A 16,186-nucleotide genomic window follows, 5' to 3' on the forward strand; every position below is an offset into this window, starting at 1 on the left:
CCAATTAAAAGACTGTTCCACTCATGGACTGCAAAGAATCCCTTCAGAAGAGAGTTGCTCAGTGATATCCCCCCTTAGCCCAGTAACTCCTCTTCCAGTTCACATTAATTGTGTGTATGCCTGTCAGAGCACTTGTGCATGGCTGTGGGCCCCTGCAGGTGTTGGTGATGGAATCACACGTGAGGTCTGAGTTTAAAGTCACTTCAGATATTCTGTCTCATCAGACTGCAGTCTGCTGCTGACAAATGCTGGACATCACGCTGCTGTCTCCCAGAGAAAATGCCTCCACTGTGTCTTTGAAAAGGGCTTTTTATTAAAGGAAAACAACAACAACAACAACAACAACAACAAACCCAACATCTCCATGTGGTGGGAATGTTCTTTCAGATGCAGCACAGATGTCAACACTGCTGTTATGAACTCGAAGTTTGAAACCTTTGACTTCATGGGTGTTTCACCACTTGTACTTCATGGCTCACAGCTGGAAGAGCTCTTCACAGCAGCATCCTCGGAACTGCGAATGAACAGTCAAAAACAGACAAAAATCCCACTTGAGGTTTTTTAAAAAATATCCTTTGTATTTAATGCTTGCTCTCCTGGTCGCCTATAAAATGCCATGCCCCGAAATGGCATTACGTGAACAATAATCATTTTCTGAAATAGAACCTCTCTCAAATCTCCTTTGCTTGTGTTTGTTGCTGTTGTGACTCTTCACCTGCTGGCCTTTATCTAGCAAAGCAAGGTGAGTTCAAAGACGGCTCTGGAGGTCTGTAACGATTTTAATGATGAGGTGAAGTTGGAAGGTCTTATGTATTATGAACTTAATGGGGCATTCTTCTCATTTATGCTGACATCCTTTACATGGAGTTGTGAAAAGGAAAAGGTATGGACAAGTGATCACAAGCAACTGATTTATTAAGAAATAACTGCCCCTTGGCTGTAACTGAAGGCCTGGTGAGACAAACAAATATGTAATGTAAGCCCATATAATCCTACTGGAGTTACAATAGGTTTAAGTCCCCATTGTCTTCTCCAGCTTGCCTTGCTTTGCTATATGAAGCCATCAGATAAAGAACAATGACAAGAATCAATAGCAGAGCTGTGTGAATAACTGACATTTTGATTTTTCCTAGCTAGGCTGAAAAATGATGGGAGAAATTAATTTGCAGTTGACCTGCAATGAATGATTTCCAGCATTTTTGGTAACCATTTTAAGTTAGCTGTAACATTTTCTTCAGCCTCAGATTAAATATTTTTTTCTGTGTCTTCAGCATCCAGAAGTTTTTAAATTAAAAACTAAATTGAAGGAAATGTTAGAACAGAAGTAGCATTTTTTTTTTCAATACTAAAATGAAAGGCTCAACTTGTTTTTACCAGAAAACAGTGTTTGCAGTAACACATATAATCCACAGAAATTTTCAAACCATGTTACTGTCACCAAATCATGTATTTTCACCAATGAAAAAATATTGTTATGAAGCAATTTCGTGGGACTTCATTCAGTAGCTGCATTCCCAGTGTTGAAGCTGGAGCTGTTTATGCCAGGCACCTCATGCTCCTGTAGAAAACCCAAAGTGATATGCATAAGACTGTTACAGGCACACAGCAGGGCGTTATTACACAGCATTTTGGGGAGGTATGTTGTTTTCTTTTGGAGTTTCGGGTAATTCTGTAGAGATACAACTAATATCTGAAAGACTAAACAAATACAATTTCTTTTGATGAACTACTTTTTCCTTTTGTTTTTTTTAAGATTCAAGTGTAACATAAATTGCACAGCAAATATTTTCTGCAACAGTTCTGAAGATCTAAACATTTTCAAGATAAGTGTGTAAATTCACCAGTGCCTGCTTTCCCAGAGGACGAACTAGACTATTTTAAGATTATGCTCGAAGACAGACAATACATTGGGGCTGGTCAGGAAATGGAGTCAAAACAAGAGCTCAAGTTAGCATTGCTAGCCAAAAATAAGTAGCTGAGTAACTACGTGTTATAAAGGAAATACTTAGTTTAATACATTCTTTTTGTTCCAGGAAGTGATGTCAAGCTATTGTTAATGGGAAGCAGTAAAATCTAACGTAGTGCAATGGTTGGGAAATCTGTAAGTATTTGCAAAGCCTCCGTGGTGCCTTTCTAAATGAACTTGGCAATTCACCTCCGCTCCTCTCCCACCCTCCACCATTTATTCCCTCATCACCTTGTCATGTGGGGACCCGAGACACCGAGAAGAAAAATGATTTTGTGAAGCCATACAGAAAAACAGGAATACAGCTGTCCCCTGGGCTTTTTCTTCACAGGCTGGTGCGCAACCAGGAGAGCTGTGCATTGTTACTAGTTTTTGGGTTGGCCAGACTGAATCAATAAGATAATTTTGGACTACCTGCTTATTTGTCCTCTCTACAAACAGGTAGGAAAAAAAATAAAAAGTTAAGGAAAGGAAAGAAAGAAAAAAAGAAAAAAAAAGAAAAAAGAAAAAAACACACCTTTTTCTTTTCAGAAGGCACTTCCTGAATTGAGATCCACAAAGTCTCCATCTTTGTTTGTGTGTTCCCACTTGTAGTAGGGAGGCTATCCCATTACTTTGGGAAAGGAAATACCAGGTTGATGAAAGGCAGGTAGGTAAGTCAATTGAAGATTTGGTGCCTGAACAGCATGGTAACATACACCATGACTACAACAAAGTAATGCTTGAAGAAGGTCATCAGGAGCCCAGCCACATAGTCTGGGCACAGCACTGAATAAGCTGAACACATCTGTTGTAGCAGTTACCAAAGGAAAAGAGGAAGGCAATGGGAGAATGGGGTTGCTTCTGTAGGGAATACCCCAGCAGCTCTCCCGGAGTAGGAGCTGAGCCTACTGAGTCCAGGGCCGAGCAGATAGTCTTGCAAGAAGAGCAGCTGTGATAAAAGATCTAAACCAAAATTTGTTTATTTGTGTCCCAAAAAAAGACAATTTGAAAAAAATATTGAGTCTGTCTCCTCATGGACACGAGACTCCAGAAAGACGGACGTATTCCTGAACCTGAGGAAGAAGCAGAGCTCTGTGACAAAGAGGTGTCAGTGCCATGAAGATAACATCCTCCTCCCTGCGGCCATATTTTTAGGCCCGTTACTGGGCAAGGAAACCTGGAAGCTGGGCGTGCACTGAAATTCGCCACAGCTTTGTTCACAGTGGGATGCACGCTCATGCTGACCATCAGCCCGCAGATCCACCTCTTGGTGCGCCTGGAACAGAGCTTTTCATGTTCAAAGGGGACGGAAGGTTTGAAGGCTTGGAGGCTGTGCAAGGTACGAAGGTGCCTTGCCTCTGATCTTCATATGCCTCAGTTCTTCCAGGAAAATCCAAGCTAATTGCTGTTTTAAAAGACTATTTAATTTTAAAACCTTCCCCCCCCTTCCCCATTACTAAGCCGGTATGGCTTTCATCACGGAAAAGGTGTGTGCCATGTGAAGAGAAAGCAAGGAAACGTGAGGCAAGCTTTTGCAGGTACTAAAAATAGTGTGCAGGGAACAGTGAAGGAAGTCACTTCACAGAAGACAGGGATTGAGTGGCTTCCACTCTACAGGGTTTTACTGAGCACACCTAATTAATGTTTGTAAAGCACTTTGAAGATGAAAAACACCAAATTATCACTAACTTTAATTATTTGCATCGTGTTACTTAAGATTTCCACAGCTTCTCCTCAAAATCTTCCCTCTAAATGTCAAGCAAGTTGAAGAACTGAAGGTAAAGTTTCAGAGGCTGGCGTGAGGACTCCAGGAGAGGAGCAATGTCACAGCAGTACCTTGCACTGCTGCCTCATGGTCTGCAACCAGAGTGTGGGCTCAGCTTGTCGACCTTGGCAAGGGCTTTGCTAGGCCTGGGGCTTTCAAGGACACTTGAAGAAAGGGTTCCTAATGAGTTCCTACTGACCTCTATCCCCCTTTAAGTTTACAGTGTGTGATTAGGGCTATTTTAGGCTGGCAATTCAAAGGAAAGCAGTTGTGGATAGGATTACATTTGCATTGTGCAATCATGTTTCTAACACATGTGATTAACAACACTAATAGAACATGAACTTTTGCTGCTAGTGGTGTCAATACTACTGGCAACCCTGTTAGCAAACGTGTTAAAAGCATAAATACAAACTCAGATGTAGATGTATCATCAGGAAGAAACAAAAGAAAAGTGATCACTTAAACAGCAATCTCCACCATTTGGAAGGGAAAGGGGTTTAAACACAGGGATAAACTCATCAGGGCAGCTCATCCAGTGTGATAAATTAACACGACTCTGTAGATCTGTATTTTGAGATAAATCAATATTGTTCACATTGATACGTGAAGTAGTTAAAAGATCCCTCATCACATTATTACACCTGTCTTTGCAAGTGAGTTGTTTTACTTTTTCAAAAAGCATCCCTAAGGGACATTTAATTCTGAATGATTTTCTTATTAAAAAGTATGGTTCTTCTCATGAGAAACAGAATGTCTTACTAAAGTAGGAAATGACATGGCCTGAGATTTATAGTTCAACACAAGGATTGAAATCTTGATTACTGAATAGAAGTGTCTGCAGAATTAATGGTAACTTTGGTTTCTCTACTCACCTCAGTGGGATGTTGCTCACCATTTTCTGATGATTGAAAAAGAAAGTGTTCGTGGGCATTTGTAAACCCCAATCAGAAACATAACATTAGCTCTAAGGATGAAAGAGCTGCACCAAACAGAGATAACTCAGGATTTTGCCCCAGTCAAACCTGGAATTAGTTTGGGAAACTCAGTTTCCTGCATCTTCTCTGCACCTCCTGATTTAGCTACAGACAGGAAAACTAAAATATGGAGGGCATCTCCAAATTTAAAATTTCTGCAGGAATCTCCAGAGGGACTTTTCAAGACTCCAAACTAGCATCCAGCTCAGCAAGGTTCGCACACATACAGTACTGAAGCTCTGGAAATTATGGGAGTCTTCTCCTGTTGCTTGCAATAGGCAGGGTCCAAGAGGTTTTGCTGTGAAAGAGGGTTAGGGCTGAGAAAGGTTCTTGCACCCACAGCACTTGCCTCAGAGCAGCTGCCCACCAGGAACTGGCAGCAAGACCTTCCCCTCTGCTTTTAGGAAGAGATTCAAAGGACCTGGAAGTGAAGGCTCCCTGTGACAAAGTAAATTTCTGTACAGGAACAAATATGCTTAGCATTCCTTCTTTAAGGAACATCCTATTCTGCAACGCCACAGAACATTTCATAGTTAGAGAGTAAGACCAGATTTATTTATTTATTTATTTATTTATTTTAATATAAGACAAGTAAGGTCTAATCTAGCAGTGGTGTGTTTCTGTGATGGGCAATGAATCCATACATGTACAATATTTTTTTCCTTTTTATCTGCAGTGCAGATTGCCATTACACATTCTGCACTTGTTTCACACACACGATTCCTGCAGAAATCGATGGAAGTCCTATGTGCAGAAAAAGGCACAGAAAGTGCAACGGAGATTTGCACCACAGATTAAGAGATTCTCAGTGTTGATCAAAGAGGAATTTTGTCCAAGGTTTGTAAAACACTTCTGAATTCTTCTTGATGAAAGACTCTATAAAAATGTAAAGCTGCTTGTTCCTTTGGTACGTAACAGGAGAAAAGATGCTGAAAAATTAAAGTCACATATATTAATATTGATTAAGAAATAAACAAATTCTTCCAGAATTTGATCTGCCTTTCATTACATGCACTTGATCTTCCATTTTCAAACAGGGCATGGTTATGTCCTGGAAAATCACAGCCTTGAACTCCACCAAACCACAACTACAGATTATATATTATTATATATCATTTTGGAAATCTGTCTGGAATACACCATAAAGCAAGAATAAAAGAAAAACCGTAAGGACATTTGTATTTGTCAGCATCTCTCCAGACAGAGCCCTGAGGATATGATATTCTTAGAATAAAGCTTTCATTTCACAGCGCATCAGTGGGAAAATTAACAAGCTCTCCTCGTACTGTTCCATAATTCATTTTCTTTGTTTTAGATATTGAGCTGAGCTAGTACAGTAACTTAAATAGATAGGGGAGATTTTAAACAGATTTGGATTCTGGCTGGTCTGGGTTGTTTAGCTTTGTTTTGCTTTTTTCCTTCCTTATCCTGCAACTTTCCAGTATCTAAACAAGAAGTTGCCTCAATTTATTTTAGCACTTGCCTTTTAAATGGAAAGTGCCAAATACTGTTATAATGGTTTAAAATACATCACAGCAGGCTCACTTCACTTAGAGCCAGGGATGCAGCTTCTCCTACAGCACCAGCAGTGATGCTTGTTCTGCAGGAGGAAGAAGTCCGCTCATCCCCAGCAATGGCAACTAGAGGCCAAGAAACCAGAAAGCTCAGAAAGAAAACTCATCGGGACAAGATTGACTACCACTTGCGCTCTGGCTGAACCTCAATTAACAACAGCAATTACCTTAAAATGACAACAAGATTTGCTGTTCTTTTCTGGAAATATGAAGTTATATTTTTGCATGAAAAAAAAGCAAAAAGCTAGAGTGTGGATGTGTAAATACATAGATAAAATAGTGGGACAGAGCAGCACAGGTGCTGTGCTCCCTGAAGCCTAACAGACTTCTCCAACATTGCTTCAGTGATCTCTCTCCTTATAACTTCAGGAAGAAATATTGCATGCCTGGTGCAAAGTGGACTACTAGAGACTTGAACAGCTTTGACTTGCTTTCACCTGTCCGTTTCCTTTGGTTACAGGTGAACAGTGTTAAAGAAAACAGAATCCCCACAAATTTCCTCACAGAGAACCTCAAAGACTTCCTTGCCACTTCTACTTTTTCCATCTGTTTGCAGTTGCTAGCCCCTCCCAGTGTCATGCCGCTGGGTTTGTAAGATGGGAATCCGAAACTGGATGAAGCTGGTGTCACCGTGATGTGCGGAAATGCACTCAGCTGGCCGTTTTCAATAAGAAGTGATGCTATCTGGTGCAGAGATATCTCTTTCTATGTGCCCATCTACACAGTGGCAGGCGCGCTGTGGCATTCTTGCAACACAGATAATAGTGGGGGAACGCATACTGAAAGATGTATTCTTTGCTAGAATAAGCTCCTTCCTTATCACAGCTAGTAATAGCACTGTATTATTTTGACTTTGGAAAGTGATGAGCCTGTTTTTGCCAAAGGGCAGGTGCCCTCAGTTCCCATCGGCTTCTAGTGCCAGCTAGCATTTTTCAGTGCCCTGTAGCAGTAAGGTTCTGTGGGAGTGCTACAAAGGGAGACTGAGGATGCTCTGCAAATGTAAACCTTTGTAAATGTAGGCCTACAATTCTGCTTGTCCAGAGAGTCACTACTGCAGTTGTGCAGTAGTCCCTGATGGAATCTACTGTCAGGTGAAAGAAATGGTTCTTCCCCAGAATGGGCTTTACTCACACTAGCATGGCATGTAGCTGGAAAGACAATATCCTCTGTGGTTTGGTACCTGTGCTTATATAGCTGTGCATGCTTTAAATACGTGTACAAATGTCTTTGAACTCTATAACATTACTAAAACAAATGAGCTCCTGAAGTTAAAGAAACATCAAGAAAAATACTTTACTGCAATTTTCTAGTTCAACAAATCTGCTTTGTGCCACAATAACAACTAGCCATGAACCAGCCCAAGCATTCCCTTTGATGTGTATAAAATGTATTTTTAATTTCACTTGGTTGCTGTTCACTCTCATTTGAAAAGGTATTTGAAAGGGTAACTGAGAATGGCTAGGTTGCCTTCTCTGCACTTTTCATTGTTTTGCTACCTCTTTCAGGTCACCTCTTATTTTTCTCTTGTGTAAAATGCAGTCTGAACCTTCTGAATCCTTCCTCACAGAGACCTTTCTGTGTCTCAGAACATTATCATCACCTTCTAGACCTCTTTCTGGCTGCTCTTTTTCTTTTTTAACACTGCAGGGATGAGTGTAGCCGCAGTTGAACAAGGGTATTGAAGCTAGGCATGTCCCTGCATTTACAAATGCCATATAGCGCTTGTGATGACAAAACATTTATTGCAATGTGTGGATATGCTACAAAGCCACTTTTCTGTCCGTACTGGAAAGGATACATGCTCTACCAGTAACCTCGTTTAAACAGGGGCTATCAGGGCTGCCAGCTATTTCTGAGACGAAGAGATGACAGCACCGCAAGGCATCTGTGAGCTGCTTGCTGGGATCTCCCGTATTACTGAGTGGATCTTGCTCGGTGACAGCTTCTCACTCAGGGCTTTGTGTTCCCTCCACCAGATGGACATTGGCAGATGGCAACACCATTTTGCTGTTTAATTATTTAAAATGAGGCATGCAAATCAACCTTTGGCATTCAATGATAGAACAGCGTGTTTGCGGTCCGTATCCCATCTTAGATGCGCTGTTTCACATTTCCTTCCTTATAAGGCTGTAGAGATTATTCTGGCTTGTGGTACTTACACATGCACCCTCTTCTTTCTGTGGCTCTCCTGTGCAGCTGGTTGCACGCTCACAGTCATGCTGTGGGACTGCCCAACAGACAGTACGTAGCTATAAACCAAAGGGATGGCCTACAACCTTCATTCACATGAATAGTCCCTTTCAATGGCCAAGGGACAGAAATCCATGTTTTCAAGGAAAGCAGGAATCGATTTGTAGTAATAGAGTTTATTAAAAAATGGCTGACTGAAGCTGCTGGAAGAGTTGGAAATGGCACCATCCAGTCACTGGCTGAGGACTGGAAGCTGTCCATTCATCAGTACCAGCCTCTAGCAGGAGACACGTTTGTCATCAATACTGGAGGTGACATGCTTTTATTGGCCTGGTGCACTGAATCAAATTATTATTTTTACAAACTTTTAGGAAGAGATTTTCTTATTTTCTTCCAGCCACAAGCTACTGCCTTGAGGTTTTTTTGCCAGTTAAAAAGTTATTATAACACATTTGTCTGCTTGGGCTGAGATATTTGTGAGACTACAGAACATAACAACAAAGCCCATGAAACATCAATTCCCGAATGGTTCCATGGGATGAGACAGCGAGAAGCATGACCCAGCCTCTTTTTTAAGGGCATCCATAAAGTAGAACATTCCCCACAAAATCTCCATTTCTTTCTTGTCCCTCATGTCCTGCGTGACTATGCCAAGACTTCTTGGTGTCTGGTCACCTGTGCATCTGTTTGTACGTCATCACGTACACCTGCACTTGCAAGTGTCTCGGTACAAAACTTGTTGTCAATAAAGAGCTATTTTTCTGGTGCAGTACAGACAGAAGTTGACTCTGTTTGTCAATCTGTGCCAGTGCTCATGTCAGTGCAGCCTTAAAGAAAACTCAGAGGAGGCGTGTTTTCACTGAATACATAGTTTAATCCATGGGATTCCTTGCCACAGGATTCTCTGGAGACCAGAAGTGTGAAGAACAGACTATTTCACTGGAGGAAGCAAGCTAACCTAAAGCTGATTATTGAAGTCTGGCAATCCAAATCAAACCTTGGTCTCAGGTAGTCCCCAGACTGCTGCCCACTGTGGGGTTCTGTGCAGGCCTGTGTCCCATTTCTTATGCTGTTGGCCATGCCCTGAGCTGCTCCTGGTGGTGGGTATCAGCACACAGGTCTATGCAGATGTGGCTCTACATGGAAGGGCTCAGACCCTCAGGGTGAACGAATGTCTGTCCTCCTTCTCTTTGGGTTCAGGGGAAGGAAGAGTGGTTGGGCAAATGGGACAGGAGAAGCATTTCAGAGTACCACATCCTGCTAATTGTCAACTGTCAAGGGAGGAATGAGAAGTGAGATGTTTATGTGCTACTGTGAGGGATTAGAGTTGTGAAAGGAACCCCACAAAACAGCTTTTACGATGAACAAACCACAAGCTAAACAGCAGAACCACAAGTTAACCTATAGATTAGTTTAAAAGGAAAGGCAGCAACAACAAATACATTAATACAGCTTAGAGAGATAATAGCTACCCCAAGCTGCACTGATTGGAAACAATTGACAGAGCCTGGGATATAAGGAATCACTTCCTGCAGCAATTTCCTTTTATTAAAAAAGCATTTAAGCATTTATAAGCTTTTCACTTCACAAGGATCTTATTTTTAACTCTGTGCTCTCCTCAAAGACACTATTTAATATGGTAAAAGTGTGGCCAGATTGGGAGGAATTAGATCAGAGTACAGATGTTTGCCATTCCAGCACCACTGCAGGACCAATCACCCAGAATTAAATGGAAAATACAATAGAAGCAACTTCTGGCCAGTAGGGCCACGATCATTATCCTAACAAATTTTTTCAAAACAAGAAAATGTGTACAGCCATTTGGCAAACGACCTACCTTTCCAACCTACTCAGAAGAGAAAATCAAATGCCTATGTATGAAAGTGTAGCTATAAATGCAGCTACTTAGCACCCTCTTTTCCAGCACAGCTGGGCATTTAATGCCCTGAAGTTAATAGATGCTGAGTGGTTAAATCTCCAAGATCAATAGAAATCCAAGGCATCACATAAAGGAGAGTCAACCATCTTAAATGTAGGCCAGGTATTCCTTCCCTGTTGCGCTATTACTTGTGATTGTGAGTTGGCTTTTTTTTTGTTGTTTCATAGTACACTGGTCTAACAAAGAGATTGGAAAAAAAGATTTTGTTTCTGCAATTAGTTTTAGTTGTGGTTGGGTTTTGTTTGTTTGTTTGCTTCTCGTGAGAAAAAAAAAGTGATTTGGGTCAAATGTTTAGCTCAACTAAAAATATTTTCATGGTAGAAAAAGCAGACTACATTTATTTTAAGGAGCCTTCTAGTCTAAGCATGAGCTTTAAACATACCAAAAAAATATATAAACATTTTACCAATATGGAGGAGAAGATTGAAGTTTTTCTTGTTTTCACCCTGTTTTTTCAGAGAGGCAGGAACTGAAACATTCTGACATGTGACACTGTTGAATAAAGGCTGTTGTCCAAGTCTTGACTTTTTATTTTTTATTTTTCTGGTATAAAGTTAAGAGAAACACTTGCCCGTCTCTAACCTTGAGACCTCAGCAAAGGACTGGGTCCTTGTCCTTTCTCTCTCCCTGTTGTCTCCTGTTGGTTGTACGTCCAAAACCAAAGCCTTTGAAGAGCAGTGGCACTGGATGAGGTGTGCATTCCTTTCTACCTTCTGTGCCTGCCCCTAACTGTCATCTCTGCCCTGCCTGAGGAAACATCTAAAGCAGGACAAGACATCTGGGTGTCGTCCTGTACCCTTCCCTTGTCCACTGGCCATGGTGGTGTCCACCGGGTGGGAAGGGATCCCACTGCTCCCCTCTGGTGGCATTTTCTCCTCCCCTACCTGCTGCCGGGCTGCATCCAGTCCCCTGTAGGGAACAAGATGAATAACACAGTGGCTGTGGGGTTGTAAGGTTTCAGGGAGACCTCAGATATCACCTGGGCTTCCTGGGCTTCAGGACTGTGTTCAGCAGGGAGCTGGATCGCCTGCACTGCTAATGGCCCAAAAAACCCAGCCTTGTGGGGTTTTTGCTGGTCAAGGAAGACCCCATCTTTGTGTAAAATTTTGTCTTAACTTCAAAAAATGATTTGGTATCTATTAGGATAGAAAATTTTCAATTTTTAGCTAGCCCTACTTTAGCTCTAGCTGTCTCTTCTACCTCTCAGATCGCTGTCATTTAGAGGGGAATTTACACATGCAGTGAAGAAGGAAATGAGGAGTTTAATAACTCATTTATTTTAATGGTAACTGCATGACACTCTTCCCATCTTTGCAACCGTAACAGGTCTGCTTTTCCAATACGTGTGCCCAATTAAAACTTGCAAAGAAACCACGTAACTCATAAAGAATTTAGTTCATTTTCAATATTTTCCAAAGTCCTGCAAATGAACAATGCACTTTTAACAGGTCTTTCATCAAGGAGTTAATAACCAGATGAAGGAACTCTTTTCATCAGTTCATAAGTGATGTTCCATTTGATTGAAGAAGATCAAAAATGATGATCAGAAAATAAAAAGGAGGTTTTAAAGGCAGCCTTTATACAACACTTTAACTGTCTCATTCCTGTTATTTCAGAAGTATCACTTTGTTTCTTCCAGTCTTGGAAAAAAAAAAGTATAAAATTCTTGAGAATTGCTGGTACTTGCCTTCCTCTTTTTTTTTTTTTTTTTTTAATTTGAGAAACCTTTGTGTTAATGATGGGCAATATGCCTCTGCCAGACGGTGCCATGGTTCTAAGTGAAAGCAACACCAACAGTAGCAGAATTATTAGATTCTGATATAGTTTTTTGCAGTGTCCATGGTCCTAAACATGCATCCCAGGCTGTGCCAGCCTTCATGGTGCAGTCCCATGTGACCCTGTCCCACCTCGCTGGCACACGACCAGCTCCCACATCCCTGGTGGGTGGGCTGCAGGTACCCACGGGGTCTCCGCAGGCTGGGGAGGAGGAGAGAGGACATCCCTTGTGTAGGAGATCCTCTCTGTCTAGAGCTGTAGCACTATTGATCCTGGTGATCAGGACATTTGTCATCCTGTTACACCTGGTTTACACAAATTTTTCCACTTTCTTTAACAGTCTCTTGGAAGCCCTCTTTAAAAACTTCTCATATCTCATTTTGCCTTTATCTGTTTGCTGAGTCTTGATTTTCTGCTTTAGATTAGGAGTAGGCAAATTCTCTGAGAAGTGAGGTGCTTCTTCCCTGAAGCCAGCTCAAACATGTAAGAGTGCTCTGACAAGCTCTTCACAGCACAACTTTGTCCTTCTTGTCCCTTTTTCCTCCCTCCTGCAACCCAGCCTCCTCTCTCCTCTCCCTCCAGCCAATCTTTTCTGCTACCCTCCCTCAGTGCAACATCAATAGAAAAAAAAAAAGAAAAAAAAAGCATAATCTTCCTGTTGCCTCCAAAAGAAACACCCTCTTTGCAACTTCCTGCAGCAGTTAAATACTAGTCCCCTGAATCTTGGCTGTGTTTTGCTTTGGAGCCAGTCATTAACATGCTGCTGTTAATAACAAGTGTTTGATATGAACTACCATAGCTCATGGAAATGCTGGACCAGGGGCTTTGTGACTAGGAAAGAGCTCCCTGAAATTCCTTTTCCTGATTGAATGAACCCCTCTGAGGTAACCAGTTTTAAGGTGAAATTCAGGTCCCTGATACTGAAATTAGATTAACTCTGTTGAAAGGCTGTCCTAAGGGTAAGGAGGGGCAGGCACTGCCTGCTGGGGAGCTGCAGAACTATTTGCAGGACTTGAGACACTGCCTGACAGCTCTGATTATTCAGTAAACCAAATATTGAGGGATGAAAACCTGTGAGTGAGCCTTGCCAAAATGGAAGAAGAGAGCAGGTGAAAATCTGCTGTCCCTTTCCAGGTTAGGAGGTATAATCATATAAATATTTTGGGTGGAAGGAACTTCTAAAATCATCTAGTCCAACTTCCCACTCCAGCAGGGCTAACCACAAAGCAGAGCAGGTTGCCCAGGGCCTTGTCTGGTTGGTTTTTGTCCTTGGTTATTTGCAAGGACAGAGATGCTACCACCTCCTAGTCTCCTGTTCCGCTGCTGCTCCTTGTCCTTTCCCTGGACACTCCTGAGAAGGTGGTTTCTTTCTGTGTGTCTTTGGAGCTGTGTCTGGTTCTGGTTTGGAAACACAACTGTGTCTTCTCTATGTGCTTGATCTGGCCAGCAGCCCACCACTGAAATCCCCAAGCTAGCGCATGGCCAGGAATGTCACTGCCTTCAGATGAAGGTCTTTTTCGAGGGCTGGCCCTGTGATGGAAAAGATGACATGGGTCAGCCTCAAAGCCAGTGTTCTACCTCTGAAGCACAGCTAGTAAGAGTGAGGCAGGCCAGGAGGTTCAGCTACTCAGGAAGGAAATGGGAGAGGAAAGGGAGATGCAGTCAGCTCCTTGGCTGGAAATCAGCATGATTAAATTAGGGCCATAAACTCCAGTCCACACTTCTATGAGGTCAGCAAGAGAATGAGGCAAAGCAGTGGCCACTCAGACCTCATTTATTTAAGAGAGATAAATCCATTGGTCTTCAATAGCACTGGCAGAACAAAACAAATGGAAGGAGATCACCCAGCGGGGCATGCTCTGGTACTCTGTGCTAGTGGCAATGCTTCCCACCCCTCGCTGTTGTGCCTTCTAGCCAAACGTCCTATGTCATTTTTAAAACAATGTGGATGTAGCCCTGACTCTGTTGTGAAGAGGGAAACTGAGGCACAGTAGGACCAAGGACACGCTGCCATCCTCATCTCTTCCATCCTGTAGCTTGAAGTGTTCCCCTGAAGGAAGTACTCACATTTATGTGTGGTTTCCATCCAGGAACAATATGGGTTTCCAGTACTCAGTACTTCACAGCTTCTAATCATCCTGCACAGAGAAGCCTGCAGAGAATCAGAAAATGTTAGATTTAATTTTGGATCAAATTTAATGAAGCGCTGGTCTTTAGGAGAGGCACCACATTTTCAGGCAAGCTCAGAGAACTCAAAAAGGGCAAATTTTATTGCAGGTGCTTTGCACAACCTTCATCAGGATTAAATTTGATGGAAAAGGGGATATCTAAATATGGATTGATAGTACCACACTTCTTACAAAATGCTTGATCCCACAGTTCTGAAGGCAAGTTATCTTAAGATCTAATTCTTAAAATCAGTTATCTTTTCAGCAGAATGTATAAATAAATCAGCAGAAGAGCCAATTAATGAGTCACTGTTGTAAATTAAATAGAATTTGTTATGAATATGATTCATTGAAACTTTCCTAACAAATCAATTTGTTTCAATCACAATGTAATTCAATAATAATATTTAGCATTTATATGGTGCTTTCAATAGCTCACAAAGCTTTCCAAGCATTAATTGACTGCATTTCACAATATTATTCTGAGCTGCTGAGTTGGGCTGTTTCTCTTGCAGGTAAGAATGCTGACGCCCAAAGAACTTAAGGCAACATTTCAGACTCTCAAAAGTGTTAGCATTTCTCTGTTTTACCTTTTTTGGCATCCATCCTCAGACACGGTGCATAGAGGTGACTCAGAGCTGCTGATCATCTGTGGTGGCAGGGCAGTGCTGGAAAGGGTTTGGTCTGTCATAGTAGAGCTGGCATTTAAAAATCACAGCCTGTTCCAGAGCTTAACATCCACTGGCTGGAAGCTTTGCTCCCCACTGTGTTGCCTTCCCAGCTGTGATCCTTCTTTCTGCCTTTCCCCCGGTCAAAGGCACAGCTCCAGAAATGCTGCATCCCTTTGTCTGCAGTCCGAGCCCTTCCCCTTCATGCAATCCATGGGCAAGTCCTGCTCTGGCCCTGACCCCATCCTTGGCCTCACTTCAAGGATCAATTAATACATTCCTTTGGCTCACATCTGTCCAGCTGCTGTGAACTTCAGCTTGAGCTGCTCCTAAAATGGATCCTACAGAAAATATTGCACCACAAACCACATACAGGCAGCTCAGAGGAAGTGCTTAGCTTTCAGGTAACCTGTTCCTAAAAGATGCAGATGGATGTCTTAAGGGGCTCCCAAAAGCACAGAAACAGAATTAGGTGTCTGATCACTGCCAGTGCCAGCCTAGTTCAGCAGCCTGAAAATCCCACGAGGAAACATTGGGCCTACTAAACTCTGCTGTAAACAAGTTGTCATAACCTTAGAGTGAGTTACCCTTGAACAAGGAGGGAGGATTAAGGCACACTTTGTCTCACTCCCATCTTCCATTTTCACCTATGAGATGGCTTTATGAGATGGGACTACCAGACTGCTCATTGCTTACCTCTGTTCAAAGCTGTGTATAGAATCACAGAATCATTTAAGTTGGAAAAGACCCTTAAGATCACCAACTCCAATCATCACCTGATGCTACCAAGTCCACCACCAGACCATGTCCCTAAGCACCACGCTACAGGTTTCTTGAATGCCTGGGTAAGAACTTCACCACTTCCCCGGGAAGCCTGTTATGATACCTGACCACCCTTTCTGTGAAGAAATTCTTCCTAATATCCAACCTAAACCTCCCCTTGTTCAACATGAGACCTTACATGAATTCCTATACCCTACAGTACCATATGAAGAGAAGCACATGAAGATGGATGTACAGGCAACTGTAGGGGTTTGTCAGCTGGGTTTCTGTCTAGTACTGTGTAGGACTATATGCCAAGGAGGTCTGTAATGCTCCATCTCCCCTATCCTGAATGTGTCTGATACCATCTATTCCTAGTAATTAAGTAGGATGTGGTCTTTCACAAAACACACTTTTAT

General features: G+C 42.1%; 1 long non-coding RNA gene across 1 annotated transcript; it reads right to left on the minus strand.

Moving 5' to 3' along the window:
- Positions 1-255: 255 nt before the first annotated feature.
- LOC308189890 lies at positions 256-15,356 on the minus strand. The gene is made up of 3 exons (XR_013946705.1): positions 14,928-15,356; positions 14,237-14,321; positions 256-1,558 (listed from the first exon to the last, which is right to left on the minus strand). It is a non-coding gene; the product is annotated as an uncharacterized lncRNA (long non-coding RNA).
- Positions 15,357-16,186: the final 830 nt, after the last annotated feature.

The sequence above is a fragment of the Anser brachyrhynchus genome, assembly GCF_964034855.1.
Source record: "Anser brachyrhynchus genome assembly, chromosome: 2".
NCBI classification, from domain to species: Eukaryota; Metazoa; Chordata; class Aves; order Anseriformes; family Anatidae; genus Anser; species Anser brachyrhynchus.